This window comes from Callospermophilus lateralis, chromosome 8 (assembly GCF_048772815.1).
Source record: "Callospermophilus lateralis isolate mCalLat2 chromosome 8, mCalLat2.hap1, whole genome shotgun sequence".
Taxonomy (NCBI): Eukaryota; Metazoa; Chordata; class Mammalia; order Rodentia; family Sciuridae; genus Callospermophilus; species Callospermophilus lateralis.
The window spans coordinates 22,223,023-22,245,396 of record NC_135312.1 but is presented as its reverse complement, the minus strand read 5'-3'; positions in this window follow the sequence as shown (position 1 = coordinate 22,245,396).

Here is a 22,374-nt window from a genome sequence, read left to right as displayed (position 1 = left end):
AGCTTTGTCCCCCCTTATTTCTCAAAAAAATGAGTGTAACTGAAATACAAACTTATTGTTGTCAAATGAATATTTTTAATGATCCATAATGCACAATCTAGTCATTAAAATGTTTTCACTTTTAAAAATTCATGATATCTGAAAATATGTGCTTCCTCTGAAGAGAATGGTGCTTCTCTGCTGTTCTGATGCCGCCAATGTTGGAATACAGTCAAGTGAATATTCAGATTTTTTTAGAGAAGCCAGAAAAAAATAAAAATAAAATTCCTTGATTATAATTTATCATTAACATATGTAAAGATTAAAATATACTGGATGAGATGATTGAAAAAAATCATGACATCAGTATTTTCCATAATCTAAGAATTTGCTTCATTTAAATAGTGTTATTTCAAAGTCATTGAGAAATATAAATTAACAATATGTGTATTCAACTTCAAACATCATGATATTTCAAACAGAATATTATTTTTCTAAATATTTGGTCTTAATACAGATTCTGAGTTTATTGCAAATTGTATAGTTAATTAAAACTTAAGAGTTTTTAGGATTGATGTGACATTCCTGTGCCTTCTTGAGAGGAAGAAGGGATGGAGCATTCGATTTTCATAATGGAGCTGGAATAATTATTATTATCCTTTTTTACAACACAAGAAAATAAAAACAAATGTCATATAACATTTTCTTATATGTACATAATTCCAGAATAGCTTAGGAAGTTTTGTGCTTTGTGTTGTGTCTGAAACTAAAGAGACACTTTTTACATTTTGCTAATTTTCACATGGTCAGTTTCATCCTCTAGTGGTAATATAAATTTATAGTTTCAAAAAAATAAAATAGAAATAACTAGCTTCACAAGACTCTTTATGCTGAGGTCACTAAGAAAGTGCTGGTCACAATGGTTGCCAAATTCAGAAATAGATAGCTACTCAACTGTCACATCATGTACCTGACAGAGTTGATGGACATACACATTGGAGCATCAGAACGTTTCCTTTCTTAGTTATTGACTTATTTCATTTTCTGATGCTATTGCAGAATATCATAGACTGAGCAATTTGTAATGAAAAGAAGAAATTTATATGGCTCAGAGTTATCAAGTCTAGGAAGTTTAAGATTGAGGGACCATATTTGGTGAGGATCTTCTTGCTACATCATAGCATAGTAGAAAAATCACATGGGAAAGACAGAACAAGAGAACACAAGAAAAGGGCAAAATCTCTTTGATAACAAATGTATTCCTGAAATGACAAGCACAATTTTACAAAAATTACATTTATAAATTCATGTACAGTTCACATGACTCGAACACTTCCTATTAGGCCCTACCACTCAACACTATTGCATTGATGATTAAGTTTCCAATGCACAAACTTTGGGGGACACATTTAATTCATAGCGATATATTTCCTTTCTTAGTGACAAAGTTGAAATTGAAGAATCTGAGGTGATTAGTAACAATATAAAAAATGTCCCCACAATGAAGCATGCATCCCAGCCAGTGGTATGCAACCACAGTTTGTACCTCATGAGGTTCTGTCCCTGAAAAAATTCATAGTATGGACGAATAGAGGTAAAGGTGACTTCCTGAAATTAACCAACTATCAGAGAATGGAAGAAAAACTTTGAACTATATATGCCTAGTTGCCCTACCAAATTACCAATGGAATAAGTTACTTTTTCCCTAAGGGAGAAGTGCATGAATGGACAGAGAAGACAAATTAGTAACTCATAGGAGGGGAAGAAAAGTTTATGATACTTGTTGCAAATTTAATTTGTGAAATATATATACATGCACCCACATCTACATAAATAAGGTGGGTCATAACTTGCACTATATATTAAACTTTCAATAAGCATTTTTAGAAATTGGTCTTTGAACCAGTGAAGTAGTATGCTTCTTCATCCTTTATTATACCAAAGAAATACTCATCAAAAGTTTAAACTAACAAATCAAAAATATATATTTTTTCTCCTCCTTGCTTTGTACTTTAGTGATGCTGACCATTTAGCTCTTATGCCAAATGTTAATATAAATTATTTTTTCAAGAAAACAGCCAAGAACATCATTATAGAATATTATAGGTGGCACTATATATTGGAGGCTAAACTTATTGTTTCATATTAATGTAAATGTATCAGTATAGTCTAATTATAAAAAAAAATTCATAATTAGGGATGTAGTTGTGGATCAGCGGTAGAGCATTCACCTAGCACATGTGAGGCCCTGAGATTGATCCTCATCCCCACATATAAATAAGTAAATAAAGGTATTGTGTCCAAGTACAACTAAAAATTTAAAAAAAATTATAATTAGACAAAGTTATAACATATCACACATAAAAACAATAGGAGAAAATTTGAATTTTCTAAAATTAATTCTGTCAAAAGAATGCAAGACATATTGTATAAGAGAGTGACATTCTGGAATTTGGAATCCCAGTGGAAAGAATTTGGGATAATCCAGACGAGTATAAGACTCCACCTATTCTGGGATAGGAAAAGCAAAAAGGAGATGAAAGATCCTTGTTTACAGTTAATATTCTTTGTTTTCCTTGGTTCTATCATTCCCAAATCAATTAATTGCAGTCTGTATTTCTGTACATCACTTCTTTGTATTTGTTGGGGTAGCCTTGACTTACATTCCTTAATGGTTTATGTAATCCCTTTTAACTATTGTGAGAAATATGATAAAATATAAAAAAAAGATCTCAGATCCAGTGCTCCAATACACTGTTTCCTTATCTACATCTCAATAGTCATTTGGGAGAATACATAGAAAATTGCAAACTGAATATTTTACAAAGAAGTTGAATAGGAAGGAAAGGACACGTATAAGACCTCTTATTACATAGAAAGGAGATGGGAGCATAGTAAGGAAGAGGATGACCATCAAAGGCTCACTAGGGATGTCAAACCCCAGATAAGAGAGTGCCAAACTTTTTAGAAATTGGAGAAAATGAAAAATTGAAAAAAAAATATGTGGATGGGAGATAAAAGAGTATGTCACAGAGGAAAAAGGGATATAAGCTCTTTTTCTTCTTTTTCTAGTACTGGCAAGGTTTTCAGTGGACAAGTGTTTATTCATCAGGCAGAAGTGGGTCATGTTATTCATTCTTCTTTCTTAGGGTCCCTTTTGTGAATATTTTCTTAAGTACTTCTAAAAAGTCTATCACTAACTGTTTTCTGGGTTATGTTGTAAATTATAAATCTCCTATTTCTCCTGTCCCTGAAACATCTTTCTTTAAAGTACTCCCTATTGTATCATATAATATGCTTTACTTGTGTATTTACTTACTGCCTGACTTCTTATAGTGGAATACAGGCTCTACAAAGGCAAAGATTTTGTATGTTTTGTACTGCTCTCTCCTCAGAATCAAAATCATCCTTATTTTATAGTAGGAATAAAAATTATTAATAGAGAGAAATGAAGGAATGATTGTGTGGTAAGAAATCTACCTTATATTTAAGACTTAACCAAGTATGCAAGGACAGTATAATGCTAAAAAAGTCTAAGTGATAAGTTTAACTGAAAGCTTAACCTGCATCTTCACAGGAAGCAGACATTTACCATTAACATAAACACAAAATAATCCCCAAGTCCTTCACGCTGTGTACTGTGTGGCAGTGTGACTGTATTCTGAAGTCTAATTCAGAACATAGAACATAAAATGAAATATTTTATTCAAAAATTTGGTTCTGTTAATCTCCTAATAGAGAATCAATTATTGTATCTGAGAGAATCAATTAATATATTTCTGAAAAATAATTATTAACTTTTTAAAAAATATATTAAATTTTAATATTTCCAAGTAAATTTTTCCATATTATGCCTGGACCAGTCTTATCAGCTCTCTTTGCTTCAACATCTTGAAGAGGGGATGGTATCGATGAGAATGCAGATTTAGCAACTACATTTTTAAAGATTCAGTAGTGTTTGGGCAAATCAGTGAACCATGCCCACTTTAGTGGGCTAAAGATACACTTAAAAAATTGCTTTAAATAATGCTTGGCAAAATAACCAGAATCAAAAGGTACAGCAAGATACTTAAAGACTCACATTTAAAAAAAATGACTAGTGATAAGACTGGATATGTAGTTCAATGGTACATGCTTGCCTAGCATGTGCAAAGCTCTGGGTTTGATCCCCAGCACCGAAAAACAGATGACAAAAGATACACGTAAAGCCTTTTGACATTCGTTGTTCATTTTGTTTCCTATCCCCCTCACTTTCCACTTAGGACCATTATCCACTAACCAAATCAAAATCATCTAAATTACATTTTCATACATGCTCCCTATAACTGGGTTGGGTATTACTGGGCAAGTAAGAACAAAACTAGGACCTAGAATTAAGACACATGTAAGTATGGATGATGAGAGTTAACTTTAAAGTTAACTATGGGTAAGAAACAGAAAGATAGAATAAAAAAAAAGTAATTCAGTTATGACGTTTGCTGGTACCAAACAGGAGGTCATTAAGCATAGTCAGAAATCTGGTAGGTGATAGACCATAATTATGGCTTGAGGAGTCCCAGGAAATTCAGACTTTCTTGTGTTCAATTCCAGTTGTTTATCCTCAGAGTCTAGAAAAATGTACTGATTAGATGGGATCTGTAGATTTCAGAAATGTTTGAGAAAATATTTTAATAATTAAATCTAATGATATCATTCTCTACCATATTACTAATTCTTCATTTTTGTTTCTAGCTGAAAATCCTCCAATAGTTCATATGGAAAAGCCTCTTGGTAAATAATGCTATCTGTTGAACACAAGCTCATGAAGTGTATGAGGAGCTGTATTCTTCATGATTTCATCAATATTTCAAAATTTCATTTGGGGCTAATGCCTTCAAGGATCAATCTGAGCTTGAACTTGAAGATAATGGGACACACTGAGGGAAAAGTACAGGTTTACAAGTTCACTGTCACAGAATTGAACTGTTGAACCACAGCTAAGCACTTACTTAGTATACTCAATGTAACAGAACTCTCCTTGTTTCCTTTCCTAAAACTGTTTGGTACTGTGAAATCTGCACAACCAAAACAAAGTAGTGAACTAGTGAATTGTCCTCAGATTTCATGATTTAGACAGCAATTTGCAGGGCAGAATTACTATTTTCACTGAACAGGAAAGGAGTTTGAGAGGAATAAACATTTTATGTAATCCCGTCATCACCACTTTCCAGGAATCGTGTTAAATTCTTGAAACGCAGCAAGGGTTACAGAGGACTTACAGTCACGTGTGTTTAAGTAGACCTGATGTAAAGGTAGAAAACAATTGACTTCCACACTCTTTGTTTTTTTTCTTTGTCCAAATGTTACACTTATCCCAAGACAGACAAGTCTAGTATATTCTTTTGCGACATAATAGAATTGCCTGGCATTAGAGATTGGGTATCTGAAGGCATTTTAGATTTTGCTTGGATTTGGTTAAGGCTCCTGGGATTGGGTTATAGATAAGGGAAAGGTAAAAATCATTCATGTTTTCCCCTGATAGAACATCTTGATAATTTATGGTTTCTGATGCATGGAAACCAGACAGGATGATTTGGAAGGAATTGCATTTCATACTGGCTTCCTGGAAGGCACAAGTCCCATAGGCCTCCTGAATTTTATAGCATAAGCCTGTGATTTGGTAGATAATAGAATGGCAATATGACTCTAGGGACCCTGGGAAAGGCAAGATTTCTTGTGTGTGCTCATTATGGTTTGCAGAGATACAGTGACAAAGAAATAGTGGCTAGATGAGAACTGTGAAATTGAGTAGTTGAGAGAATATTTTAGTTCAGGCAAAATATAATTTACAAAATCTTCATGAATTATATTTCCTATTCTGAGTCAATATTGAGACAGAGGAAAACCTAACTCATAAGCAGATTGGCAGATGCCAGGTGTCAACTTATTACATGAAGCTTTCATTCAACAAAATACTCTCCATTATAGCCTAAGGTACTAAAGGGCAATGACTAGAAAAGGGAGTTGGTAACTGGGTAGCAGAAAGACGTTATTATCAGAAAAATGTGTTTGAATGGGAATTCAAAACAAAGCTTCATGGTCCTAAGGTCAACAATATCTCCGGTATTTTACATAGCAAAGAGTCATTTATGACTAACTAGGAGGAGTTCATGATAAATGATGATTAAAAATGTAACATAAAAGTCGTGATATTTTTGATATTAGAAACTAGGGAAAATGATTGATTCTACTGATTTCTACCTGACTGAATAGTGATACAAGTTGAAAGAAGGAAAAGATTTTTAACTGTTATTAAATTAGGAAACAAGGGTTTTATTTAGAAAATTTAAAATAAAGAGGAGGAACAAAAGAGGATGAGGAAGGAGGGATGATAGACTGGGTACAGCTGTGGAAGTAATTTCTAGATTTAATGGTAAGATTCACCTGCACCACTAAGAATATCTGGTAGAGTTATTAGAATGCAGGCTGAGAGGAAAGACTGATGCCTAATTTTTTAAGTCTTGATGGTGAATGCATAAATCCAAATGATGCCCTGAATCTCTGCTAATGTTTGGCAAAATTATATCCAGTTGTCTTCTGTCCATTGGATTTCAGAAGATGCTCTAGCTAGAACCTTACGATCTGAAAGGACCAGTTCAATGCAGCTTTAATAAATGAATGAAAATATGTTAAAGGGAAGACTTAGCTTCTAATGCCAATAGTTTAGAACCTATTTTCTTATCATCTACCATATTTGACTGCTCATATTATATAATTATTCCTTTATAAAAGAAGATTTTATTGGACAGAACTAAATATTACACATGCTAATGTATAGGAATGTAGCATCTCATGATGCCCATAGAAATTCCTTTAATAACGTCTGTATCCTTCATTCTTAGGGTGATCAATTTGTCCCAGTATTCATTGGGCTTTCTAATCTTAGCACCAAGAAGTGAGTAAGACATATAGTATCACAGCACCTGTTGACATTTTACACTGGAAATTTGCTAGTGATTAAGTCTAAAGTTTGTATTTTTCTGCTTCTGTGCTGGTTTACTTCATGGTACTAAGAGTTGACATGTTTTTTCCTCCCTAGTAGCTTTTTGTTTTTTTAACCTTTTTTTATTCTGCTGCCTATTCCTCTAGCAAGCATAGGGTTTTATTCCAAAGACAATATTGGGCCTGGGAATTCATTTCACATTCAGACTCACCTGAAGCTTTTAGTTGTTTTTCTGTATGCATTCCATACCATGATAATATCATCCTTTTTATTAATGAACCAATTCTTTTTAGATTGACTATTTTCTGGTAAGTACCTGGGATATTTCAAAGTAATGTGCAATTTGATAATCACTCAGATTTACACAAAAGTGCTTTATTCTTATAAATTTGTTCTGTAAATTTCCAGTTGGCTTACCTTTGTACATTTTTTGCTAGATTTCATGTAATAATTCAAAATGAGTTTTTCTCTATCCTGTCTGCTGCAGCAGGGGCAAAGAGTGCTCTCTCTTTACTGGTTCCTTGGGCATCTTACAGTGGCCCTATTTGTGCCACCTTGCTCACAGGAAAGACTTTATAATTCCAAAGTAACACATGGAGTGTTCATACCTTCACAAATCCAGTGTTCTTGGAACAGAAACAGATTTTGGTATGCCCTAAATCACCAGAAAATGAACTATTGAAATGGGAAAGATAACAGCTCAACATTATCTTGGAACATACCCCCTCTGCAGATAATAATAGAAACCTTTATTATTTCAAGGAGACTGGTTTTCAGTAAAATAAAGTGTAAGAACATATGAAATAGCTCAACAGGATATTTTTTTTTTCTTGTTCTCATGACTCTCTTGGGGGTTTTGTAGTTTCACAAGACTCAAGTAAGGAAGGCTAGTGTTTGTCATCCAGTTCATTTAGGGATACAAGTAAGTAGAGGTGCTGCCATCTTCAACAGTTGTCTTGCCTGACCATCATTGTTACTTCTATTCTCTATCACTTTATAAAACAGTATTCCGTAACTTAGTGGCTTAAAACAAACAGACAAAAAGTATGCTTTTTCCATCATCTCTAGATTGACATGGAAGTGTCTTCAATCAGTCTCATCTGAGCAGCGGCCAAAATGAGTTTTTCTGTAGGAGACTGCTATAGGAGACATTCATAACCTATCAAACACATGCCCAGCAGCTCATAAACAATAGTTTGAATAATTTGAGTCTGAACAAAAATGTATAGCTCAGATGAAATTGCTGGAGCAGTTGGAGACTAACCAGGAATTTCTCTTTCCATATTGCCTCTCCAGCCAATCACATGAAACTCCTTGATGGCTCAGGGATCTAAGGAGTAACTGTTGTATCTATCAGTACGGTTAAAATCCAGTCCTTGAAGGGGAACACCACTATTGTAACTGGATATTATCTGCCTAAGCAATGCACATGATTATCATAGATGTGTATCTTGATAAAAGGATAACAAAAAGCATGGGGCCCAATGTCTTGAGTCATAGAAACTGTCTTTATTTAGTTAATTGAAAGAGGTAAGATCCTGGAAAGTCATAGGCAATTTTATGGTTTTACTAAGCATGCCTAGATTCAGCACATATCAGTTCTGTTGATTTTCTGGGGTAAACTCAAACATGGCCACAGATTCTTCCCATTTCTCTATTCATGCCACTTTGCATTGAAATTCAACAAATTGTTCCACTAAGAAATCAGCCAGATTCTTATGCATCTTTAATTTGGATTTGCCTATTTATTTCTTTGTTCCTTTTTTTTTATAATGGATAGTTTCAAACACATATGACACAAATAGAAAACTGAAAAATAATTGATCCTTGGGGCTTAACTTCTCTGGCTACTGTTGGAAAATCTTGTTTCTATTGCTATATGAAAAAGATAAGTAATGAGAATGATATGGCTCAGAATTTTTCATTGCCCAAGATGACAGCAAACAACCTCCAAAAATAGACACACACACATTCATATATATATATATATATATATATATATATATATATATATATATATATATATGTTAATATAAGGCACTATGATGTCTGGAGTTCTTTTGTAATACAGCAAAACTAACTAATACATATTTTACCATTTAAAATTTAATTCCACATAAATACAAATGCCAAATATCCTTTTGCACCCCTTATTCCATGTCTTCACTTAAAATATACTCAATAATAAATATAAACAAGGGTTTTCTTGGGTTTCTACTAATCACTGTATTCATCTCCAAAGTCCAGAGTTTCTTATTATTTGTTACCTAGATGTGGATTTTCTAAAGGAAAGCTAAAACACAAAATAAAAATGCAAATTATCTATCCTTGCAACTTTTCCCTTTCTAATATATAATGCTGGAACAAGGAATGAATATACCCAAAAATACCTATTAATAAAATGAAGCAACTTTATTTATTCATTGAGGCGACTTAATTCTACTGGGAAAATATTCTGTGACCCAGAAATGGTGGATATTTAGTACACATTCATTTCTTGCATGGAAATTACTCATCCTCAACTGTCTGTAGTCACTGCTCTATCCTTGTGGTAGTTCTATTTTGTCCATTATTTCTGTAGTCTCTCCTGAAGAGATTATTAGGAATTATAATTTTAATTGTGTTGTAATATTTTTATTGTCCAGGTTTTCACAATCATAGGCCTTTTGAGATCAAGTTTATGGTTTCCCTCTGAAATAATTCAATTGATATAATATTTTTGGTTCTATTTGGTTCTGTAAACCAGTAATTTCTACAAAGTTTTATTCCAGAAAAGAGTTCTTAGTCCTATTTTTACTTTGTCCTCATGCCTCTCTAATAAGAATTAGTTTGACTTTGACACCACATAAAACAATACAGTTAGGTGGAAAATATATTCTGTTGCTTAGAATCCAGATTTTTTGGTGTTTCCTCCTGTGCAAAGTTTTTATTCCTTGACTCATCTTCTTTAATCTCTGTTCTAAAAGCCAATTCTTACCCGAGCTAATTTATTTTTATTAAAACCTTGCTATTTGCTGCAATATTAAATTCTCTCTATATAATATTAAATTTCTTTACCAAGAACTGCAGTAATTATAGACTCTATGCCTTATAAATTTTTGAAGTCACAGTGTTAGCCAATGTTTCTTTACTGTTGTTGTATTCATTGTTATTGGTTTAAGCATTTTTAATCAACAAATGATATGGAAGTCCTCTCAATTCTTTTTTTTTATAGTATCCATGTTAAATATTTCTGTATTCATTAATGTAGATTAGGGAAGAATTCCAACTAGTAGAAACTTCTAATAGGTTTATACTTCTTGCTTACATAAGGGTCTTGGGCAGCATTAAAGTGAGTAAATTAGTCAGCTTTACACATTATGAAACCCAAGATAAAGACATCTGCCATCTTCAACACATGACTTTCCAGGTTGCCATGGGTTTCTCTATCAATTTAGTAGAAAGGATAAAGTTCATGGGAAACTTATTTTGAGAGATTTATTTGGCAAGAGTGTAGGGGGAGGTCACTTCCTCTCACTTTTTATTGGCTTTATATGAGTGCCTGGGAAATGTGGTCCAGATGTAAACCAAAGAAGGAGGAGAAAAGGAGCCAAAGTTGATGATTGTTAACAGTATCAGTGACAAACATTCTCACCAGTAAGTAACAAATAAGTCAACTGAGTACATATACACTTTCAACAAAATCTACCAAATCTTGCTTCCCAGATTGTTTCTACTGTTGCATAAATTAATGATTTATTAGTCTACTGCTCCATCAGACACATAGGCCTTCTTCACCTTCTCTTCTGTCCTTTTTTAACTTTAATTTTGTACTTGGGATAAGTAAACCTCTTATGAATCTTCTTGAATTGTCTTAGGTCACAGCATTTTGACCCATAGAGTCCCCCATATAAGTGTATTTAAAAAAAAAATACTTTCAATGTAGTGATTACACTACCAGTTGTACCTTGAGGTGATGTTTGAAGTGAGATTATGGAAGTTAAAATGGTACTGTGCCATATTGTTTCCTCACTCTTTGGTGTATGCAGTGATGATCATATAGTGCAGAGGAATCAGCCATCCTTTCCACATGCATGAGCTACGGACTGCTCTATTGTGGAACATAGAATATGTGCAACTTCAGATTCACATGTGGAACTTGGTAGGTCTATTTCTCACTGTTGGAGTTAGCTAGAATCTGAGTGAATTTTTAAGCAACTTTTTAATATAAAACAATCAATGCCAAAGAACCAATTACTGAAGTCAGAAAAATGAAAAAAAAGTATAGCTTTTCAGTGGAAACATTCCTACTTGGGGATTATAAAGCATGAAAACTGAAGGAAATAAGCTATAACATTGCATGGTTGAGGAACCCTGAGAGGGAAATAGAAAGGGATATTTGGGGATTGTAGGAAAAGTCTGGCCCCACATATCTTTCATGAACACCTAATTACCCATCCATGTCTGACAAATACCACTATTTATAATAAACAGTATTACTTTGACAATGCAACCTGAGTACCATGTAATGACAGTTGCCAATTATTAGCACTTATTTCAAATATCCTCCAGGTAAAAGTATACATTGAGAACATAAGGGAAAATGAAGTATATAGGAATTGACAAAGACAACAATTTAATGTATTAAAAAGACTAACATGCCTTATCCTAGACTTAAACTTACAAAATTATAGAAAAAAAAATACCTTTGGGAAATTGAAAGTGGATAGAACAGAAGGCTATTCAGTTTCTCTGTAGGTTCTGTGGTTAGGGACAGCCCAAAGCTGGTTATTAGAATATATGATCATTCAATTCCTGAAATAATCTCTATACCTTAAATTGTGAACAAGCAGGCAGTGGCCTATGGAATAGTGAGAATAATGGCATGCAGATAAAGGCAACATTCAAAGAGGTGTCTAAAGGAATGAAGAATCATCAAGATTAAGGCTCAATGTTCCAATCAGACACCTCCATGAAACATAACCCAAAATGCCAGATTGGAAAATGGAAAAAAATGACAGCCTAGTAATCTTTTTATTTCATACTGATGTACTATGATATCTGTTATGAACTTGTGTCTATTGTGTGTTTTCAAGTGGGTATTTTATTATATTTTCCCTGTGCTTTTTTCATAAAACTATGAATGACATCCTGAGCCTGGTCAAGCTTATTATGTAATGATAGGCAATCACACCAAGAATTCACAAGAAAAAGAGTGTAAAAATATCAATGTCATGTACCTGAATAAGATTGATATACCCAATTCCAAATGCCACATTTTTAAATAAGAATAGTGAGCTATCATTAAATTTCACCAAGAGGACTTCCCATTAAGCAGAAATCCTAGGTATGAAATAAAATGTAATAACAGATCAAAATTTCCTTACATTTAGGAGGAGTTAAATATATTTATAGCTTTTGATATATTTTTAAAGTCATTTATGAGAAGACATGTTTTTCAAAATTCTTTTGAGTAGTCAGAGATGAGCTGAGATTGATGCTAAGTGCTCCCCAACTCTTAGTAACAGTAGTTCATATATTCTAGCCACATAGTTTAATTGAGATTAACCCTCAAGTCTGTATTCAGAAATGTGATGGATTGGCATAATCTAGTACTCATTCCCTGGTTATGAATCCAATTAGAGTTAAGAACTTTAATTTCTCTTTCTTTATCTCTCTCTCTCTCTTTACTGAATTTGAACAGGAGAGAATGTAGTTCTGAGAAATACTAGACAGATATTTCTTAGATATAAGTTTGAAATTTTTAAAAAGAATCTGAAATGAATGAGCTGAGAAATATATGGATGAACTTGAGCTCTGACTACATACATTGATCTATCAAATAAAATTTTAATTTTTAAATTTGTTTTAGATAATAAGTTCTTGTCATATTTAAAGCTGATCTAAATCAGTACCTGATGCCTGCAACCAGAAATGTTCTAAATGAAAGAACTGAAGAGCAAAGGAACATGGTTTAGTGTGACACATGGAAAGATATGTTGCTAGAATTCTATGTAAACCAAAATATTTAAACTGGTAACTCAGATTCTTGACCATGCCAAGATTTCTTGAACAAAAAGTATCCCAATCTAAATGTCATACCTGAATAAGGTTGATCTACCCAATTTCAAATGTCACAGTTTTAAACACCTCATGACTCACTTCTTTAGACTCAATATTTGAATCAAAAGAAATGACCAAAGGGCACAGGCATAGATGCTTTGCACCGATGAGCAATCTTTAGAGACATGACTAAAGACAAATAATCTAGGTATCTCAAGAGTATTATGACCAAAGAATGAAGCATAGAATGAGAAAAACAGATCTAGTAATTGTTTTCAATCGCCAAGAAGTATGTTGCATTCTTTCTCACAACGATTTCTGATAATTCTTAGTGTAACCTTCCAGGGGAGTTGTGGATTTTCCTTTGTTCTAAGATATTTTTAATAAATATTTTCCTAACTTTTGTCACACATTTTTGAGGATGCAGAGCTGTATGTTTGTGTAATAGGCACTAATCCTTCTCCTTTGTACCATATTACAGTCTTCTAAGTGATAATTACCTTGCCCTAGAGTGTAGAGTGAGTTTTATGGGACCAAAGATTGAAGCTAGATCTGTATGACACCACAGCAAAAATATATATTTACTGCTCTAATGTGTCGTTTGCCAGCCACATGGAATAGGAAGTCCATTCAGTGTTGACTCACTCTCCAGACCACTCAAGACTATAAAGACTAACATATATGTTTTAAGTGTAGATGCTCTCTACTATGAGAATAAGGAAGGAAAAAACTATTCAACAAGGCATTCAGAATTTGAGACTTTTTAAAAATTTAATCACTAAAAGGGAGTTTAGGTTAGAAATCTAAATATTATTATTTATCTGCTATATATCTTCATTTTTTCTAAATAGTTGTATACACATTTATTTATAGTAATCACACATTTTGTTTCAGTGATGCTTAGTATTGAGTATTATAATTAGCCTTTTTATATGATTTCAACAGTATCCACCAATAGCAGGTGTGCAGTTATAAATATCCTATTTGAGGCATATGATTCCAGTAGCTCATATGGCTGTTGATGTGATTGAGAAATATAAAAATATTATGAAATTTATATTTTGGAGTTCCTTTTTCTGTTTTTAAATATTTAATGAGGAGGGAAATTCTATCATGTTGTATATGAAAGTCACTTATACAGCATCGCCCAAGCAGTGAAAACAGTTTTTTATATTTGGACCTAAAGTTAAATTACAGTGTAAATCAATTGCCAAGCTCAGATTAAAAGCTAACGGGTGTCATTTTTTTTCTGATATTCTTTAGGTATTTATGCTATAAAAGTTACCAAATAAACAAACCAAAAAACTTGCTCAGTTCTTTAACTCTTTCAGGGTTCTAGAGATTACCACCACATTTTCTTCCCAAGAATGTTTTTTATTTAGATAAAACTCTACTTCTTAAATTGAAGAAATTTACTTGGTTCTTTTTTTTAATTTTTTTTTTATTTCTTGCTTACATGACAATAGTAGAATGCATTACAATCATAATTATACATTCACAACACCATTTTTCGTAACTCTGTATATAAAGTATGTTCACGCCAAATTATGCCATTATACACGAGCTTTATTATTATTATTATTATTATTATTGCATTACAATTCTTAATACACCTTTATCCACAATTTATCATATCTCTAATTTTATATAAGGTATGTTGACACCAAATTCACATCTTCATACATGTATTTTACATAATGATGAGGGTCTCCGTCCACCATGCATGCTATTCCCCTTCTCCCTCCCTTTCTCTCCCACCCCAGTTCTTTAAAAAAGAAGATAGTCAAATCAGAAAGAAGCCTGGGGAGAAGATGGTGGAGTGAATATAGGCAGCATCCCCACCTCCTCCAAGGTCCATAAAGGAAACAGTGAAAGAACAGCTGACCTGAGAGAAGGGTGATAGGGTAAATCTTCAAAAACTCAATATTGGGCAATATGAAATTTCGAGTGATGTAAAGTTTGATTACTAAAGTAGAAAATAACAAAAGAAATCTTTGACCCCAAACTTGGGCCAGGGAAGAATTGGGAGAGGGAGTGTTAACAGAAAAAGGAAGAGGAAAAGCACACAGATTACTTCCTTAACAACAGCTGGTAAGTAAAGAAAAGCAAGTTAAGGCGCCTGGGATGTGGCTCAAGCAGTAGCACGCTCGCCTGGCATGCGTGCGGCCTGGGTTTGATCCTCAGCACCACATACAAACAAAGATGTTGTGTCCGCTGAAAACTAAAAGATATAAATATTAAAAAAATTCTCTTTCTCTCTTTAAAAAAAGTTAATGGAGGAAAGAAAGCTCTTTAAAAAGAAAGAAAGAAAGAAAAGAAAAGCAAGTTAAAAGACAAAGAAACAGCAAAGTCAGTTAAGGTAACCAAAAATTTACCAAATTGTAGACTGAAGGTTGCTGGCCATGTCAACATTTTGTAAAGTCCACAACTAGCCGGCATCCCTAGAAGATGAAATCACCTCATCTTCTCTCCACCTTCATACAGCAACAAATAAAACCAGAGGGAATACCTCTGAAATGGGATGTCTCAATAATTCCTCCAAAAGAAATTGTAGAGGGATTGCTGCTAGCTAAAAGCTACTGAAATCCCCTTCCCCTTACAGTGGACCAGGGGAATATGGTGGAGCAGATTTGAAAGCTAATCATTTCAGGAGAGTGCTAGCCCTATCCCAGTGCTCAACACAAAAAGAACGGCAAAGATGGGAGCCGATGTCCAAAATTCACGGCCTAGGGCAGTGAGATCTCAGATGCAGACAGCAAGGTCTATGATACCATAAAGAAGACCCTGTGGAGGAGAGCAGTGAAATTGAAGCAGCAATTAAAAGGCTACTAGCAATGAAAGGCCTAGTACTATCTGGATTTTCAGAAGATTCTCTCAAACCTTTAAAAAGGAACTAATGCCAATCTTTCTTAAAACATTCCACAAAATAGAAAAGGAGGGAACACTGCTAAGTTCATTCTATAAAGTCAGTATCACCTTATTACCCAAATCAGATAATTGTAGGAGTTCAGTGTTTGGGACTGAGTCTCTGATACTCTTCGTGATTGTGGCATGCTTAGTGGCTAGGCAGTTTCTGTGCAAAGGTGCAGAATGCCTGGCTATTGGGAAACTCCCTTATCAAAGACATTGCTTGGCCACTGTAGCAATGCTCTTCATGAGGGTTTCAACCTTGATCTTAGGCACATAGCTCCTGGGAATAGAATAATTTGTTTGGTAGATAACCTGCCCTCTTAATAGTAACTTCAGACAATGGACCTTCTTGAGAACTGCACATAACACTGCATATTGTAACTATGAAATGTAAGTGCAGAATAAGCAACCTTACTGATACTCTAAACAATAATGTGGTTATGGTACTAATGACCTCATGTAACCTATTAGTACAAATAAACATGGCTGCTTGGACAAAGGGCTACTCTGCCACCTTCCTTGCCCCTGCACCTTGTCTGTGTCTCCTCTTTATTATAATTCTTTACCGATAACAACATATCAAGTAAAGAAAACTCTAGGCCAATAATTCTGATGAGCATAAATGCAAAAATTCTTAACAAAATATTGGCAAATAACATTTAAAAACACATTAAAAAGATAATGCACCATGATCAAGTGGGTTTCATCCCAGGGATGCAAGGTTACTTCAACATAAACAAATACATAAATGTAATTCATCACAAAAATAGAGTTAAGGTCAAGAATCACATGATTATCTCAATAGATTCAGGAAAAACATTACATAAAATCCAGCACCACTCATATTTAAAGCAGTAGATAAATTGGGAATAAAGGAAACCTACTTCAACATTGTAAAGGATATATATGAAAAACCCAAGGCCAGCATCATACTCAGTGGAGGGGAACAAAAAGAATTTCCTACAAAACCAGAAATAAGACACTCCCCAACTCTGACCACTCCTATCAACATAATCTTTGAAACTCTAGCCCGAACAATCAGGCCAGGGATGGAAATTAAAGGAATACAAATAAGAAGAGAAGTCAAATTATCCATCTTTACTTATGTGACATGATCCAACATCTAAACTATCCAAAAGATTTCACCAGAAGAATTCTAGAACTGATAAACAGGTTTAGCATAGTAATAAGATAAAGCATTCATAAATCAACCACTTTGCTATACTCCCATAATGAATCTGCTCAGAAAGATATCAAGGAACCTATGCCCCTCACAGTAACCTGAAACAAAAACAAACAAACAAATAACAACAACAAAAATAAATCTAACAAGAATAAATCTAACCAAAGAGGTGAAAGTCTCTACAATGAAGACTACAGAACAGGGAAGAAACAAATTGAAGAAAACCTTAGAAGATGGACAGGCCTCCCATGTTCTTGGATAGACAGAAATAATAGATCCAAAATGGCCATATCACCAAAAGTGTTATACAGATTCAATGCAGTCCCCATCAAAATACCAATGACATTCTTCCATAACTAGGAAAAATAGTTCTAAAAAACATCTCGAAGAATAAGAGACATGGAATAGCCAAAGCAATCCTGAGCAGGATGAGGAGTACTCAAGGTATCACAATATGGGACCTCAAATGATACTACAGAGCTTAATAAGAAAAACAGCATGGTGTTGGCAGCAAAATAGACATGAAGTGCAATGGAATAGGTTACACAGAAACAAATCCACATAGACACAGTTAACTGTAACTCAGAAAAGTTTCCCAAAACATACATTGGAAGAAAAAAAATAGCCTCTTTTACAAATGGTTTTAGAAAAAAATCAAAAAAACAAAACTGGATATCCATATGTGAAATAATGAAGCTATATTCCTATATCTTACCCTACATAAAAGTCAAACCAAAATGGATCAAAGACCTAGGAACTAGAACAGCAACTCGGCCAATGCTAGACAAAAACAAAAGATCAACACTCCAACATATCAGCAGAGGCATCAAGTTGCTTTACAAGACTGGTAAAGGACAAGAAGTAAACCAAGAATCAATAAGTGGAATGTTATCAAATTAAAAATCAATCTTTCTTTCTTTCTTTTTCTTTTTTTCTTTCTTTTTATTGGATTTATTTTTTTTAAATACATGACAGTGGAATGCACCACAATTCTTATTACACATATAGAACAATTTTTCATACCTCTGTTTGTATATAAAGTATGATCATACCAATTCCTGTCTTCATACATGTACATTCGATAATGATGTCCATCATATTTCACCATCCTTGCTAATCCCCTGCCCCTCCCTTTCCCTCCCACCCCTCTTCCCTATCTAGAATTCATCTATTCCTCCCATGCTCCCCCTCCCTACCCCACTATGAACCAGCCTCCTTATATCAGATAAAACATTGGCATTTGTTTTTTTGCGGGGGGGGGGGGGAGGGGCGGATTGGCTATCAAATTAAAAACTTTCTGAACAGAAAAGGAAATAAGAGCATGAAGAGAAAGCCCACAGAATGGGATAAGATCTTTGCAACATGTTCCTTAGAGAGGAAGTACATATCCAGAATATATAAGTCACAAAGCATAATACCCACCCCGCAAAAAGCAAACAAACAAGAAACAATTGATAAGTTAGCAAAAGAAATGGGAGGAAGTTGGATGTTCAGTGGTGCACTCCTATAATCCCAGTGGCTCAGGAGCCTGAGGAAAGAGAATGGCAAGTTCAAAGCCAGCCTCAGTAATTCAGCAAGACGCTGCCTTAAAATAAAAATTTTAAAAAAAGAAAGAAATGGGAGAAAAAGTGGAATGAAATTGACCAAATAATCCTATGTACATATATGAATATGCAATGGTGAATTTCACCTCTATGTTTATCTATAAAGCACTAATTTAAAAAAAAATCAAGGAAATAGAATGCTTAGAATCAAGACAAGGAGATGAATATGTGCATTATTACTATTATATACATAAGAATACAGGTTATAGTTTATAATTATATTTACATTAGTAAAAAAAGAATGCAGGTTATAGTTTATAATTATATTTACATTAGTAACTGATATTTTATTACACATTTTGATTAGATTTAAGAATTAATTCTATAAATTCATTTGCATATGTAGAAAGCTGCTCAATGTAATCATATTGATGTTTATTTAAGTTCTGGATTACATATACGTATTCTTGCTACTAGAACTCATTTTGAAATAGAAATCCTCAGTGAGTTGACACCTAAGTGGATTGGCATTAAGAGTAATTATCAAGTTCTGAAATGGAGATTTAAGATAAATGAGTAAGGGAATCTTTGACTATACACACCATAGCTGTAAATTCTTGGACACAGGATATAATTTTTCTGAGGATCAATGTCCACATGTGGTAATGATCAATTAAAAACAAAAAGCCCATTGTAGGATTGACTAATGGAGCACAATATTGGACATAATTCTTTTTTTTTAAAGAGATAGTAAGAGAGAGAGAGAGAGAGAGAGAGAGAGAGAGAGAGAGAGAATTTTTTAATATTTTTCAGTTTTCGGTGGACACAACATCTTTGTTTGTATGTGGTGCTGAGGATCGAACCCGAGCCGCACGCATGCCAGATGAGCACGCTACCGTTTGAGCCACATCCCCAGCTCTGGACATAATTCTTAAACTGGGAAATACACAATGAGTATATTTTCATGTTTACATTGAGATGAATGAGTTAATATTTTAAATGAAGTTATTTTACTCAGCTGAAGTTAGCTAAATAAAAAGTGGTTTGATATTGAATTAACTTGGACAACAGAACTATTCTGTATCCTGAGTTTGAAATTAATTGCATCTTTTAGCTCGATAGAAAAATATTTTTTATTCATTTCTAGTTTGATAAGCTCATGAAAATTATATTAATGATTCTGCGGCTTCCAAATGACTGCAAAATATGATTTTTTTATAATTCTGAATAAAATGTTATGCATATGGGAACCAAAACCTGTAGCCTTTTGATTGGTTAGAGGTCAATGAATAGCAAATGCCCTAAATAGAGAACCATACTTTGGTTTATTTATTTTTTTCTTTTTTAAGAATCACTTGCGTATATAGAAAACTATTCTTAGCTGCTTAATGCAGAACAGAGAGTAGTGGCTCCTTTTTGCAGATAAGTAGGACAATTTATATATCCAAAAGGTTAATATTGTCATTTTCTTGGAATCTGTATCTATGTAGCCCTGAGCATTCTCTTCTACACTTTTCTTTCCTCATCCTAGATTGCTATTGTTATCTGTGTCAAGGATTTGAAAATCAAAGAATGAAGCTTTTTCTTTTAAAACAAGAAGTCACTGCTTTCTTTTCTATTTTAGCCTTCATTCATCATGAACATAAAGGAAACAGGTGAAAAATAAGGTCACTGATTTTTGCATTGAGGAGTTATCAGTATCAATGATTTACATCACAGGGTTTTTATTAGAGAGATATCAAATGATATATGTGAAAGACTGCAGAATGGTTTAGTCATTTTCAATTTCCTGCTTTATGAGGGTGATATTCTTAGGTAGAATAAAGGATAAATACTGCAGCCCACACATGTTGATTTCCTGTTTCTGGAAAGCTCCATTTCTAAGTCTAATACATTGTCGTAAGAGAACAAAAAATAATTTCCACTGGAAATAATAACTCATTAACTAGTGTCAGCTGGTGCTATCTGCACTATACCTGAGTCACAGACTCTATGGTTTGGTATTTTTGCACACAGCAGAGTGGCTTGTAGAGTTCATTTACAAAGTTGTGCTACAGATTATGCCATTCCAGTGTAGGACCTTAAAAATATATTTGGATCCATGCCTGACATGATAACATAGTCTATTTTGTATAACAGGTATCCATGGACCACATTCTCTATCAGAAAAATATAATTTTGAACTGGTAAGACATGAGAAATTGGACTGGGAGTAAGTAGCTCAAGTGTCAAAGTGGTCAAATCATTTTTTTTTTCCTGCCAGTTTCTTTGTTGGAATTCTTTATATCAGATAGGTTTTTTTTAGAAGTTTGTGAATATAGTAGATAAGTATTTCCCCTTGTGATTTAAATTAATTAATTTATTTTCTAGCTATTCTTTGATATCCTTTATCCAAGGAGTTTTTTCTTAATTAGTATGTGATATTCAATTCAACAATAACTTTATTATTTATTTATAAAATAATTTATTTTGTGATTTCTGGTATACCTAAGCCTATGAAAATATAAGGATGAATGACATACTTCAAATTACAATTCAAACTCATAGAATCCAGCAACTGATATGCGTGTAAAAATTCCTATAATGACACTCCACAGTGAATTTAATACAAATATGAAAAAGCAAGAAGACATAAAGAAGAAATGCCTCATTGCAGGGGCTTAACTGGAGATTTGAAGAATAAAGTTGCTTGACATTCATGGGGTGCTTGGCAGGAAGCAAGAGTTAGGAACATATAAATTAATCAATGAGTGAAAACATGATTTAATAAGAAATCTTTCTTCAATATTTTTTGCAAATTAATAACAAATATAGATGTATTCTATTAGAGTCTCCATTTTCCTAGGGAAATAAAATTAGTTTTATGAGAATTGGGTTATCGGAGCCAGACATGGTGGTACATGCCTGTAATCTCAGAGATTCAAGAGGCTGAGGCAAGAGGAACACAAGTTCAAAGCCAGCATCAGCAACTTAACGAGACACTATGCAACCAATTTAGTGAGACCCTGCCTCAAAAAAAAAAAAAAAAGGCTCAGTGGTAAAACATCACTGGATTAAATCCCCAGTACAAAAGAAAAAAAAAAAAAAAAAAAAAAGGAATGGCTTATTTGGAACTAAAACTTTGGAGTTTAATGATATTATTTTGATCATTTATAATTGTAATTTTACTATAAATTTATATAGATATTATATATTAATTATTATGATTAAGAGTAAAAAATTAGAATTTTTTCACAAATATGTTTACATATGTATTATTTAATGTGTATATAGTTTTCTCAAAAGATAAAAGTAACAAGGAAACTATTGATAACATTATAAACATAATATGAACAATACTTCAATTGAATTTTTGTTATCATGGTAGAATTTATCCAAATCTCTTAGTTCAGGTTGTATTTGATTCAGCTGTTTTAGTGTTGAAATCCAAGTATACAATTCCAGGCTTATTTTATATATATATATATATATATATATATATATATATATATATATATATATATATATTTTTTTTTTTTTTTTTTTTTGCAGTCTAATAGCTTTAAAGAAAATGTGTGCTATTATCCACATATTAGATTCTGTATTTGTTCCAGCTAGAGGGCCTTCCTGAAACTTTTCTCAATTCACCATTAGTGTTAAGAATTCATAATTTCATTTTTAAAAAAAAGTCTTGAGCTCATTTACCCAATGTGGTTCTAAAACTACTTTATAATCATGTGAGGATCCTGTAAAAA